This window comes from Mytilus galloprovincialis, chromosome 14, assembly GCF_965363235.1.
Source record: "Mytilus galloprovincialis chromosome 14, xbMytGall1.hap1.1, whole genome shotgun sequence".
Classification (NCBI taxonomy): Eukaryota; Metazoa; Mollusca; class Bivalvia; order Mytilida; family Mytilidae; genus Mytilus; species Mytilus galloprovincialis.
In genome coordinates this window covers 4,249,372-4,261,308 of record NC_134851.1, presented here as the reverse complement: position 1 = coordinate 4,261,308, position 11,937 = coordinate 4,249,372, and the positions used below count along the sequence as shown (strand labels likewise).

The 11,937-nt window shown below is 30.6% G+C and overlaps 1 protein-coding gene and 2 long non-coding RNA genes across 3 annotated transcripts in view; 2 read left to right on the top strand and 1 right to left on the bottom strand.

The window, feature by feature from the left end:
- Positions 1–581: 581 nt before the first annotated feature.
- Positions 582–7,151, bottom strand: LOC143058560 (uncharacterized). Its single transcript, XR_012973117.1, has 3 exons — positions 7,113–7,151; positions 4,650–5,329; positions 582–3,764 (listed from the first exon to the last, which is right to left on the bottom strand). It is a non-coding gene; the product is annotated as an uncharacterized LOC143058560 (long non-coding RNA).
- A 139-nt stretch (positions 7,152–7,290) lies between these two features.
- On the top strand, positions 7,291–9,376 carry LOC143058291 (uncharacterized). Its single transcript, XR_012972985.1, has 3 exons — positions 7,291–7,377; positions 8,327–8,357; positions 9,340–9,376. It is a non-coding gene; the product is annotated as an uncharacterized LOC143058291 (long non-coding RNA).
- Positions 9,377–10,597: 1,221 nt separating this feature from the next.
- LOC143058290 (uncharacterized) overlaps positions 10,598–11,937 on the top strand; it is a 29,867-nt gene continuing 28,527 nt past the window's right edge. Inside the window, exon 1 of the mRNA XM_076231773.1 lies at positions 10,598–10,624. The gene's annotated coding sequence lies outside the window, so the exon portion shown is untranslated. The remainder of the gene's footprint in view (positions 10,625–11,937) is intronic.

The following is an 11,937-nucleotide window of genomic DNA, read 5'->3' as shown; positions in this document are numbered from 1 at the left end:
TCATGTCGAATCACATTAGTTTTATTTAGTTATTCCCAAAAATTTAGTAGGGTTTAAGTGGAAGGAGTTTCGGCTCCAGTTCCTATAGTTTTTAAATTGAAAAACATTTTTGCTTGGTTTTAAACCTGTCCTTTAGTGGTTGTTGTTTGTCAATGTTGTTCAGAAGTGTTTTTCGTTTCTTTTTTATATAAAGTAGACCGTTGGTTTTACTGTTTGAATGGATTTACACTAATTGATGGAGCCAATCATAGCTTGCTGTTCGGTGAGAGCCAAGTCTTCATATCGAAGTTCGTACTGTGACCTACAATAGTTGACTTTTATAAATTGTGACTTAGATGGAGAGTGTTCATCTTGGCACTCATATCACATCTATTATATCTATTGACTCTTGAACCAAATTAGGACATAGCAATATATTATAACGAGATAAAACTAGATGTGTCAAAGCGACACGAATGGCCTCGTCTCAAAAAATTGAAAAATCTGCAATTTCAATAACACATGTGGACACACACATGATGATAGTCTCACATATAAAAATTCAGCTCAACATCTGGAGGCGTATAGAAAACAAGTCTGTATAACTGTGTAAGTTGTAAACCTTTAATTTGGACAAACAAAAGCGCAGCGGAAAAAAACTTAAACTTGATATGTAACTCATCATTAGTAAATCACAAACATCAGCCCAATATCTGAAATCGTTTTAAAAAAGTTTGTATAACTGTGATTTTTAACAATATATCAAAGTCTATATGCCGTTATTTTGGCAAAAATTAGCCGGGCGGATCAAAACTTTAACTTAATCTGTAACTCTTCTTGGTTAATTAACATGCCAAAAATCATCCCAATTTCTGAAAGAGTTTAGAAAAAAGTCTGTATAACTGTGATTTTCAACAATTTATCAAAGTCCAAAGCAAAAATTAGTGGAGCAGAACGGAACTTAAACTTGATCTGTAATGGTAAAGTTATATGGCACCGACAACGTCTTTACAGTGTCATAAATAATACTTTCATGGTTAGATCGTCTCTTTCAAAAAATAACACAGATACCTATTAAGTAGAAATCAAACTTTAGAAACAAAATAATATTATAAAAAAATACAAACTAATATACAAAATAAAGCCACAATCATTCACAAAGTGACAACTCAAATCAAAAAGGCTTGATACTTCCACATAAAAATGAGTATATTCTTATAGATTACGAAACACTTCAAGGTTCAATGTCAGTAATTAATAAACATGTGCATTATTGTTAATCTTCATATTTTATTTGAGTGATAAATTAAGAAAACGTCTTCAAATTGAAAAAACAAACAAGAGAGTGTCCCCAGTAGACGGATGCCCCACTCGCACTATCATTTTCTTTGTTCAATGGACCGTGAAATTGGGGTAAAAACTCTAATTTGGCATTAAAATTAAAAAGATCATATCATAGGGAACATGTGTACTAAGTTTGAAGTCGATTGGACTTCAACTTTATCAAAAACTACCTAGACAAAAAACTTTAACCTGAAGCTGGACAGACGGACGAACGAACGAACGAATGGACGGACGGACGAACGGATGCACAGACCAGAAACATAATGCCCCTCTACTATCGTATATGGGGCATAAACACAATTGATAAATATTCATGTTCTTGATTGATAATTGTTAGCGCAAACATATTATGATGTTAAGGACGGAAACAAATAGTTGTATCTACCAGAGTCGAATTTAGAAATAAATTTCTTTTTCAGCTATGTTCCCTTCACAGATTAGTTACACGAATTGTTTTAAAGACATTTTTCCATGCTATATCATGTTAATGTCCCTATACAATACGTTTGAAACACCGACGTAACTGTTTTATTCCATTAGATGTGATAACATAAATTTCAATTCATCAAGGGTTAATTACGAACCACATTGGTCTATATTGATTCACTTGAAGTTATCACGTTAATGGAATAATCAACCACTGTAAAGAGTCCAATTGAAAAATTGCGTCAGTTTTATTTTATAATTCGCAACATTTTATTTTATATTTTATATTTTAGAGATATTAAATAAAAGTTATCATGCATACATTTATTGGCATCAAAGCGTTTTACTTTACGCGCTCTCATCTACAATTTTGTATTGGAAACTTTATTCCTATTAAACAGTTCCGTTAAATTCTTTTACATACAATTGTCAGATCTATTTATATAAATGCAAAATTTATAAGACATAAATAGTACCATTTCATGGTAATCCCATAAAACATATTTAAATAGTCTATGCAACATTTTAATTTAAGACAATAAAATTACAGATACATTTAAAAATATTCTATTGATATCTACCTATAAATACATACTTATCATTGTAAACAAGAAACATATTTACGTCTGTTTAATACTGTTCGTTATGTATATATATATATATATATATATATAACTAGTCAAAAAGGGTACAACATCAACATTAAATAACTATAAAATGAACAAATATTAGATATTTCGGATAACAGATATCCTTCTTCAATAATAGCACGACGTCAAATGAATCATGTCAAAATATTCAAACTAAGAAACTTTTTCTAAATCTCGAAATTTATACAATTTCGAGATTTTAGCTCAGCAAAAGAACATTGAAAAGGAAATTACACAATTAATTTTCAATCTCAAAAGATAAGTGAAAAAGAAAACGAAATTGTTCCTGTTGCTTTACTGTATATTCTGCTATGCACGTCTATCGACTTTGTTTAAACTTCATGCAATTTCGAACCAGTGATTTTGTTCACATCTGGGCTATTTTCTACCAGAAGTTTATCATTAAAACTGGTAAGACATTTTTTTTTGCCAGATCCATTACATGAGTGTTTCGTTGCTACCACACCTGAGATATGTTTTGCAGAAAAAAGAATAAAAACTATTGTTAAAATAGTTACAAGAGCTAAGTAGCGTCCGTAGTTGAAACAGCAAGCAACGGTCACACATGATCAAACTTACTATCAAACTAAAACCAACATATAACAAGTTAAAAAAATCAAGTGCAACATCACTATGTCAAAACATTAACTTTACAGAGTTAAGAAGTGATCTAATACAGCACATATCGTCATTTATGTTACTGTTTAAATAATTATGTAAGGGAGATTTGTGATTTGTCAAACATGTTTTGACAAATTACATATTTTCCACCTGAAAATATTTCATTTGTCAAATTTCTTAGCATACGAAAATCTTGAAAAACGTCGCATGCTAACCAAAGTTGCTGTTCTTGTACCAAACACCGTATTGGCAAAATCGTCAGTAAACTTATATTTGACATGAAATTAGTGAAAATCAAATACAGTTCATAATAACAATCAAAATATCACCCACAAGATGACTCTTTTTAAGAAACTGGTGAAACTTGGATATCGCTTTCATTGATATCAACTTTCGTTGACTCTCGTTACTTCATATCAAAAATTATAAACAAACTCATCATACATTTAAGATCTTTTAAATTGAAATTTAATAACTCGAGTTGGTACCCAGCGAAGTCCTAATTATGAAAGCAAAATGATGAATACAATGGATGTTTAATGTCATATTGTGATACGTCAAAGTAGTTACATTAACATAAACTAATCGAGTTTAAAAAAATGCTCATAAATTCATAATCATCTGTCATGACGAATTCCTTGGGTGTAAATCTTGAAAAGCGTCAAGACTGTGCTGTACATCATCAGGAAGAGATCTCTTTTCCATATCAGCACTCTTTGTAAAATTGTTTTCCTCACACGGTACCTGAATTGATAAGCAAAAACAAATTATATTTGAATCATAAACATTCGATTGCACTTCAGTATGCCGCACATCAATAGTAAAGCAATCATTTATAATACCAAGATTGCAATCTTATGACATTTTGTACCAGAGCCAGCTGTGAAATGAATGAAGAAAAACAAATAATCTTTGCCTGTATAGCCAGTTTAAGAGTTCAGTTCACTAAAATGTTATAAAAAATCGCTTAAAATCATTAAGGATAAAGGAATTAACACACGGTCGTTCTCATTACTCTTTTGTAATGTGTTTTTTTCAAGATTTACATGCATGATCTTTGATATCAAACAAAAGTTAAGGTTAAGAAATGACATGCTCATGAAAAAGATTTTTTAACCAAACGACATATTGAAATGTTCTTATTGTTTTTTTGAAATAAATAAATCAATTTATATAAAAAGTACAATCACAAAAATACTGAACTCAGAGGAAAATCCAATCGGAAAGTCCATATGAGTTGCATAACTCTTATGACTACATAATATGGCTTCGTATCTTCGTTAATTCTTAATAAATGATAAACAGTTTGTTTTCCTACACCAATACTATATAGAAAACATTGATTTAAGTTAAACATAGATTGATTTGCATGTTTTTTTAATAGGTTTGAACACTGATGAGACCGTAATTTGTCTAGTTTAAAAAGTTTATTATTAGTCATTTCGGGGCTTTTCATAGCTAACTATGTGGTTTGTGTTATGCAAATTTTTATATGCTGTATTGCAATGTATCACAATGCTATTTGGTTTCAGGTTGAAAGGTGTCTAATTGGCAAATATATCACGCCTTCCTATTTATTTATGTATAAGTATATATATATATATATATATATTGAAAAATAATACGTGCGTGGACTGCAGAGACGGTTACAAAATCAGAACTTGCTATTGATGCCAAAGTTTCCACAATTTGCACCAGGTTTACTCCAAATGAACTGACAATTATAGAATAAATAAGATCTCTTATCTCTTTCAGTTGAAACTGTGCATTTTCGCCACAGGACTGCATTATATTAGTTAACATTTGTTCGATCTCCTTTCCTTTGTCTAATGTTTTTAAAATATGACCATTATGCTGTTGACGTCCTATTTTGCATAAAAGCACTGCACAGTCTTGACAATAAAGCACAATTTCGTTTTGAGTGTGTCCTGCCATCCTACAGTATGATTTCGGAGAAAAATATGAAACATGTTTATCGTCTATTTTATGTCCTATGAAATTGAATACACTGTGGGGAATAAACATTTTAATTTCTTTGTGATATTGTACACAAGGAGCATCTAGGAAGTTTTTACAATCCCTACAGTAACTTTCAGCAGGTTTTTCATGGAAGCAGAAGTCGGAATAAAATTCTTTATCAGACCTCGCTTTTAGTAAATTATCCAACGTAAACTGAATGCTTTCTTTGATTTCATCTTTTAATCTGATATCATGTGGCAAAGTTTTAAATAAGGCAATCAACTGAATGATCCAAATTGTGATGGGCGATAGTAGCGTAGCATCTTCTCCATTTTCATTCTGTGTGTGACCTATAATCATATATATTCGATCTTGACAAACCAGTTTCATATTTCGGGTCTTCACTTAATATTTTACTTACGCTGAACTAAAGAGTATATATATTAAGTATAACACAAATTTCGGACTCAAGTTAAAAAGAATATCCGTTTTAAAGAATTGGACAGCATACAACGTAATTTTTGCAAAAACAATTGTTTAACTGTGTCAATATCGTCTATACACAAACACCTTTTTATAAAGATGAAAATACAACACAAAGCTGATTTATTGAACTTTTTGAACAAGTCTATTAGATGCAACAACAATTTAATAATCAGCACTTCTGGGTTGAAACGAATTATTATTGATATGGTCATAATTATAAATAACTGTTTACAAAACTCATTTTTAATGTAAAATATAATGGCTGATTCGATGTTTATGAATGAAATCCAAATATAATTTCCCAAATATTTTGTTTACCTTCTATGAATACCGCTAATATGACGATGAAGCCTGGTCTATGATGAGCCTTTGTGTAAAATGACAGAAATTAACTTGTGTATAGAATGACGATAATTTATGCTTCGACTTCGTACTTTATTTGGCCTTTTTTTTTTTTTTAACTTTTATTCAAGCTTCACTGATGAGTCTTTTGAAGTCGATGCGCGCGTCTGGCGTACAGAAGTTAAATCCTGGTATTTACAACCAGTTCATTTTGAAATGATCAGGAGACTGGTACTTCCCTTAAATAAAATTCTTTATTGGAATAAAGCCAACAATATGTGCGAATGCCGTTTTACTTTACAGTTTCTTGATGCTTTACAAAGTCATCTTAACAATTCGCTATTAATATTTAATTAACCATGGTGGGGTTCGTGTTGCTTAGTTTTAAGTTTTTTATGTGGTGTCTTCTATACTATTGTTTATATAATAGGAAGGTGTGTCAAGAGTGCCAATGGGACAACTCCCCATCCAAGAAACAATTCATAAAAGCAAACCATTATAAGTTACTGCCTTCAAGCCGGAGCCTTGCCTCACAACGAACAACAAGCTATACAGGGCCCCAAAAATTACCATAACTGTTTGTCTGCTTGTCTTGTTTTAGCCATGGCGTTGTTAGTTTAATTTTCAATGTATGAGGTTGATTGTTCCTCTGGTACCTTTCGTCCCGCTTTGACATGTATCAAATCTAAACAAACAACTTTAGTGCAACTTTAAATGTACGCAAGTATTTGTCTACAAATTAGTAGGTGTAAACTGTCTTGAGTTTCAGCCAGAATCCAGAATCATCTTATATTATTAACACACATTTTGTAGGTCTGCATGTTAGTGTTGATCTTTAATTAAGGTTCATAAAATATATCCGAAAAAAACATTATTATCCAAAAATTTAATTTTTCTAAGATAGATATTCTTTTATCTACCAGAAACTTAACCACATTTGTATACTGGTTTGATATGAAAATAAAATCTTTTCACATTTGAAAATAAGAGAAAAAACATGACAGCACTTTTTAACCACCCTTAATGTTGAAGTTATAATGAAGTCATTATAAAGACGACGGCTCATATATCGGTAAATGTAGCATGGTTTTTTAAAATATCAAAAATCGTTGTTTCATGTAAATATGCTGTATCTTTGCATTCTACATGTTCTATATTCTTATAAAACAAGTAATATTTATGTGACTTCAAGGCTTTAACACCCATGAAAAATAATACACACGAACTAAATAAATCGTACAAACAATACAAAAAAAACCCTGCAATTGTAAATGAAATTATGAGCAATTAAATTATTGGTCTCACCATTGTCGACTACTGCCTCAGCCATACTTAAAATGTATAGACACCCCTATGTATGCGCATGCGTTTTGCGAACATATCAGACGTTTTTATTTATAGAGACAACGTCAATTAGGACTGTATATTAAAATAGGAATTATACAATAGGTTTATAAATACATTTCAAAATCCAAGCAAGACACCTGGATTAAAATGATATAACGTATCAACGACGTCCTTCACATTCAGACATTACGATTACACTTCATGAATCGAAGCTCTTATTTAGGTGAGTTACATATTATTATCATTTATTTGATTTTTGATTCAGTGAATTGAGATTTCAGTCTGTGCCGGCGATGCAATATAGGTTTTATAATTTGATGAATGAATTCTGAAATCAGCGATAAGTAAGTAACACTCAGTTGTGTTAAACATATATATGAACAAACCACCATTTTTGAAATAAGCAATCGCCAGTAAAAATTCCGGTGTATTATAGGTTTGTTTCCCATTTGTTTGATTGGTTGGAGCTGTTAAACTTACAATTTGTTAAGGGACTTACCTTTGAGATCGACATTTTTGTTCTATGTTACTTTTTGTATTTTGTAATTTTGAAATGATGAAATTAAAACTTTCTCAACAAGCTAAATCTAAATATCAATGAAATGCGTCTTAGTATCATTTTGCATGGACGAACATAGCTGTATAATTCGTCATTATTGTTTCAATGCTCATAACGCATAATGATATCGAAATTAATAATCATTTTGACACCTTAAACTGGTCAGAGATCACGGATATCGCCATTCGATTTTCAATTACCGAAATCCGTAGTAAGGGCAACGTATTAATTGCTAGTTGTTTCTATACACTTGCAATATTTGTTTATGTGTAATGTCTCTAATAGCAAGTTGGGGGTTCAATTACGCCGTAAAACAATGAGACATGAAATTGAAAGTTTAGATAGTGATATTTTCCAGTTCAAAAACGAAAAAAAAAGTATGTTTGAAGCTGTAATTTTTTTATAGTAACTCTTAAAATAAAATTGTTCACATTTTGTGTAGGAGCTGTTGAAATTATTCTATAATTTTAACATGATTTGTCCCAAGAGAGGTACACAGCATTTACAAATTGTATACAACAAGGGCATTTACTGTCGTTATGTCAATATGGAAGGCACATGTACCAAAGAACACATTAATGTTCAGCAATCATGTTATGCAATCATTTTGTAGGTATGGCACTGGAAAGTCCTAAAAACACACAGTAAGTTTAAAAAAAAATGTATGATAAATATACAAAATATATATAACTTTTATACCAATATTTGAATAAAAAAGACCAATACATTCACAAATAAGGGGCAATTATTTTGAAATAAGCATAGCTAGGTTGCTATGCTAGTTTACATTTCATCAATCGATTAAAAAAAATACAGGTAAAAAGAAACAACCATATAAAAAAATAAATAAAAAAGAGCTTGGCTCGATTGGCCAAAAGGCCCTCACTAGCAACGCAAATCCACACTCAGAAAAATGTTGACAATTGGTAATATGACTCAATCGATAATTGTACAGATCAGACAAATATACTGTCAAAGAGATCTCAGATCGTGAAAGTGAATCAGAAAATAACATATATTCAACTGATTTGTGATGGTGAATGTTAAACTTGTACAGTGTCGATTAAAGACGTCTATCATTATAACTATGTAGAAACAGTTTTAATGTCAGAGGCACAAGCACCAGCGTAACGGATTATTAAGCTATGGTTAGGTAACAATATGAAGCAGAGAGATTAGTACTACTATGAAAAAGAGAGTTGACAGTTCGAAAGTTAAAACTAGCAAAAGGACTAAAATACAGTTAAATGAAATATAGGATAAACGAAACAATCATGAATTGAACTTTTACCAAAACAAATCATATGAATACAAATGATAACAAACCAATGGTACATGTTGTATTGAAGTTGATGCAAGCATGCTTGCACTAGAAAGTAAAATCGACTCTCCTTGTTGAAATAGTCTGTTTAATTGAATACTGTTTTCTCAAGTAAATCTTTTGATTTAAGTATATGCTGCTACAGAAAGTTAATTCGCTAATATTGGTAGTAAATACAGTTTATAAGATTCAATAAAAAAAGTCATACTTTTGTACAAAAGAACATAACATGTAGATTGATGATTGAATACAATCCAATTATATAAGTAGGGAACAAATCATGTCACAACTTTGTATCTATTCAGGCAACAGCTAGCCGACATTTTAGAGGAAGACGAGTAAGTGTTTTCTGTCGTAACTTAATGAACGCCAACACTACAAATCCAGGTTTAATTTATCATTTTCTGTAGCGTTAATGTAAACACAGTGCGTTTTGCTATGAAATTTAATGTGTTTTAATTCAAATTGCACATTCAGACAACTTTTCATTGTATCGTGGCTAAATATATGCATCATATCAACGACCAATGAAATATGTATTAACAGATTACTCAAATATCTGGATTTATGAAAATAATTTTGCTCGATAAATACTAGGGATGTCAACTCGAGTATCGCTCGGGGTACCGAGTATCGATTATCAAAATGAAACTTGACTAATCGGTTCCTGATTGAAAGTTGTTGCTTTCTTAAGTTCAAACATACATTATTTTTACTGTGCCTCCCGAGAAATTATATACTAATCTAAATCAATAAAAAGTAAACTATGATTCGAAAGTTTGACTTAAACTGGCATATAACATTCCTAAACAGAGGGTCATGGAGGATAAATAAATAAGAGCATTTTTATAAGGCTGGCACTTATAGCTAATCTTAATCACTATCCCACCTTTGTACCGTAAGTTAGTTCTAATCATCGCCCCTTGTTGATAATTAAATCTGTTTTTAAGATTCCCTAGTACTGTTGTTTGAATAATACTTTTCTATAGATACCAAATAATTACTTGATTAGATTAATATCATTTTGCATAATTGGTACATGTAGTATATGATCCAATATTCCTTGGACTATTATCTAGTCCTAGGTAATATTCTTGAGGGCTTTACGACATAAGACAACGACCCTTAATACATAAAAAGGATGCAATTGTGTGTTTCCATTTTGTTTATGTTTTACCGACCGATTACTCGAGTGTCGCTCAGTAAATACAACGAGTAATCAATAAGTTAATCTTCACCGAGTTGACTTCCCAAAATAATACCTTTTTGTAAAGGTAATATAATGAATAAGAAAATATTGAAAAAGAAATAAAATGTTGCAATTACTTGAACTATTGTAATGCTTAAAAGGACACATCCTTATGATTGTGTATTAAATATATACTGCAAAATTAATTCGTTAGTAGTCCAGTGGTAATAAATGCAGTTTATTAGATTCGGTTTAGACCATTTTTTTTGGTAAAAATGGATTTATAATTACATTTAATCCAAATATCCTTGTTCATGTAGTAGGGAACACATCATGTTAATATGACGAACAACTTTGTATTTATTCAGGCAACAGCTGGCCGACAGTTTATTGGAAGACGAGTAAGTGTTTGCTATCTTAATTTAATGTACACTTATTCAACAAATTCAGGCTTAATTCACCTTTTTCTTTAGCGTTTGTATGACAACTGTGCATTTTCTACGAAACTCAAATTTAACGTTTTTTAATTAAAAATACACATTCAGACAGTTTGTCATGGTATCGGTGATACATTGAGGCATCATTTAAATTATCGGTGAAATTTCTTTTAAAAGATACCTCAAATATGTGGATTTATGATAAGATTGATGTTCGATAATTACTTTTTTTCTAAAGGTAGAATTGATCAGTGAAAGTTCTGATCAAAGATATCTCAAATATGTTGATTTATGAATAGCTTTTTGTTCGATAATTACCTTTTTTGTAATGGTAATAAAATAAAATATTGAATAAGATATGAAATGTTGTACTTTACTGAAATATTGTAATGTTAAAACGGATAAATCCTTATGATTGTATATTAAATATATGCTGCTACAAAAAGTTAATTCGCTTGTAGAGGTGGTAAATGCAGTTTATTTGATTAAATAGAAAGACATATTTATGTACAAAAGAACATAACATTTAGAATTACGATTTATATAAAATACAAAGATCAAAATAGAGAACAATTCATGTTCATATGCCAATTGCATCAATAGAGTCTTTCATGCAATGTGTATCCACACTCAGAAAAATTATGACAATCATTAATACGACGCAATCGGTAGTTTTACTGAACAGACTAATATATTCTCATTAAGATTTTAGAACGTGAAAGAGAACCAGAAAATAAAAAAGAGACATCAAAACACATAATTGGAAAACAAACAGAAACCGCCATGGTATATGATAGTTTATAGCATGTTGTTAACGAGAAAAGACCTTTTAAAATCGGCCGACTGATTTGTGATGTCTGATGTGCTTTAACTTATGTTTTTTTCATTTAATTTAGCCTCCAATTTGAATGCTTTTACAATAGTTATTTTTGGGGCCGTTTATAGCTTGCTTATCGGTGTGAGCCAAGGCTCCATGTTAAAAGCTATTCCTTGACCTATAATGGTTTACGTTTATAAATTGTTACTTTGATGTCTCATTGGCAATACTAACACATCTTCCTATATCTATTTAATTCAATTTTAATTTTTAGACAGTTTGTTATGGTATCGTGGATAAATTGATGCATCATATCTATGATCAATGAAATTTCTATCAACACAACTCATGAATCTGGATTGATGGAAATAATTATGTTCGATGAATATCTTATTTTATATAGTAAAGATTTTTCAAAAAACAAACACCATTGCATTATAGCTGGGTACTTCTGATACTT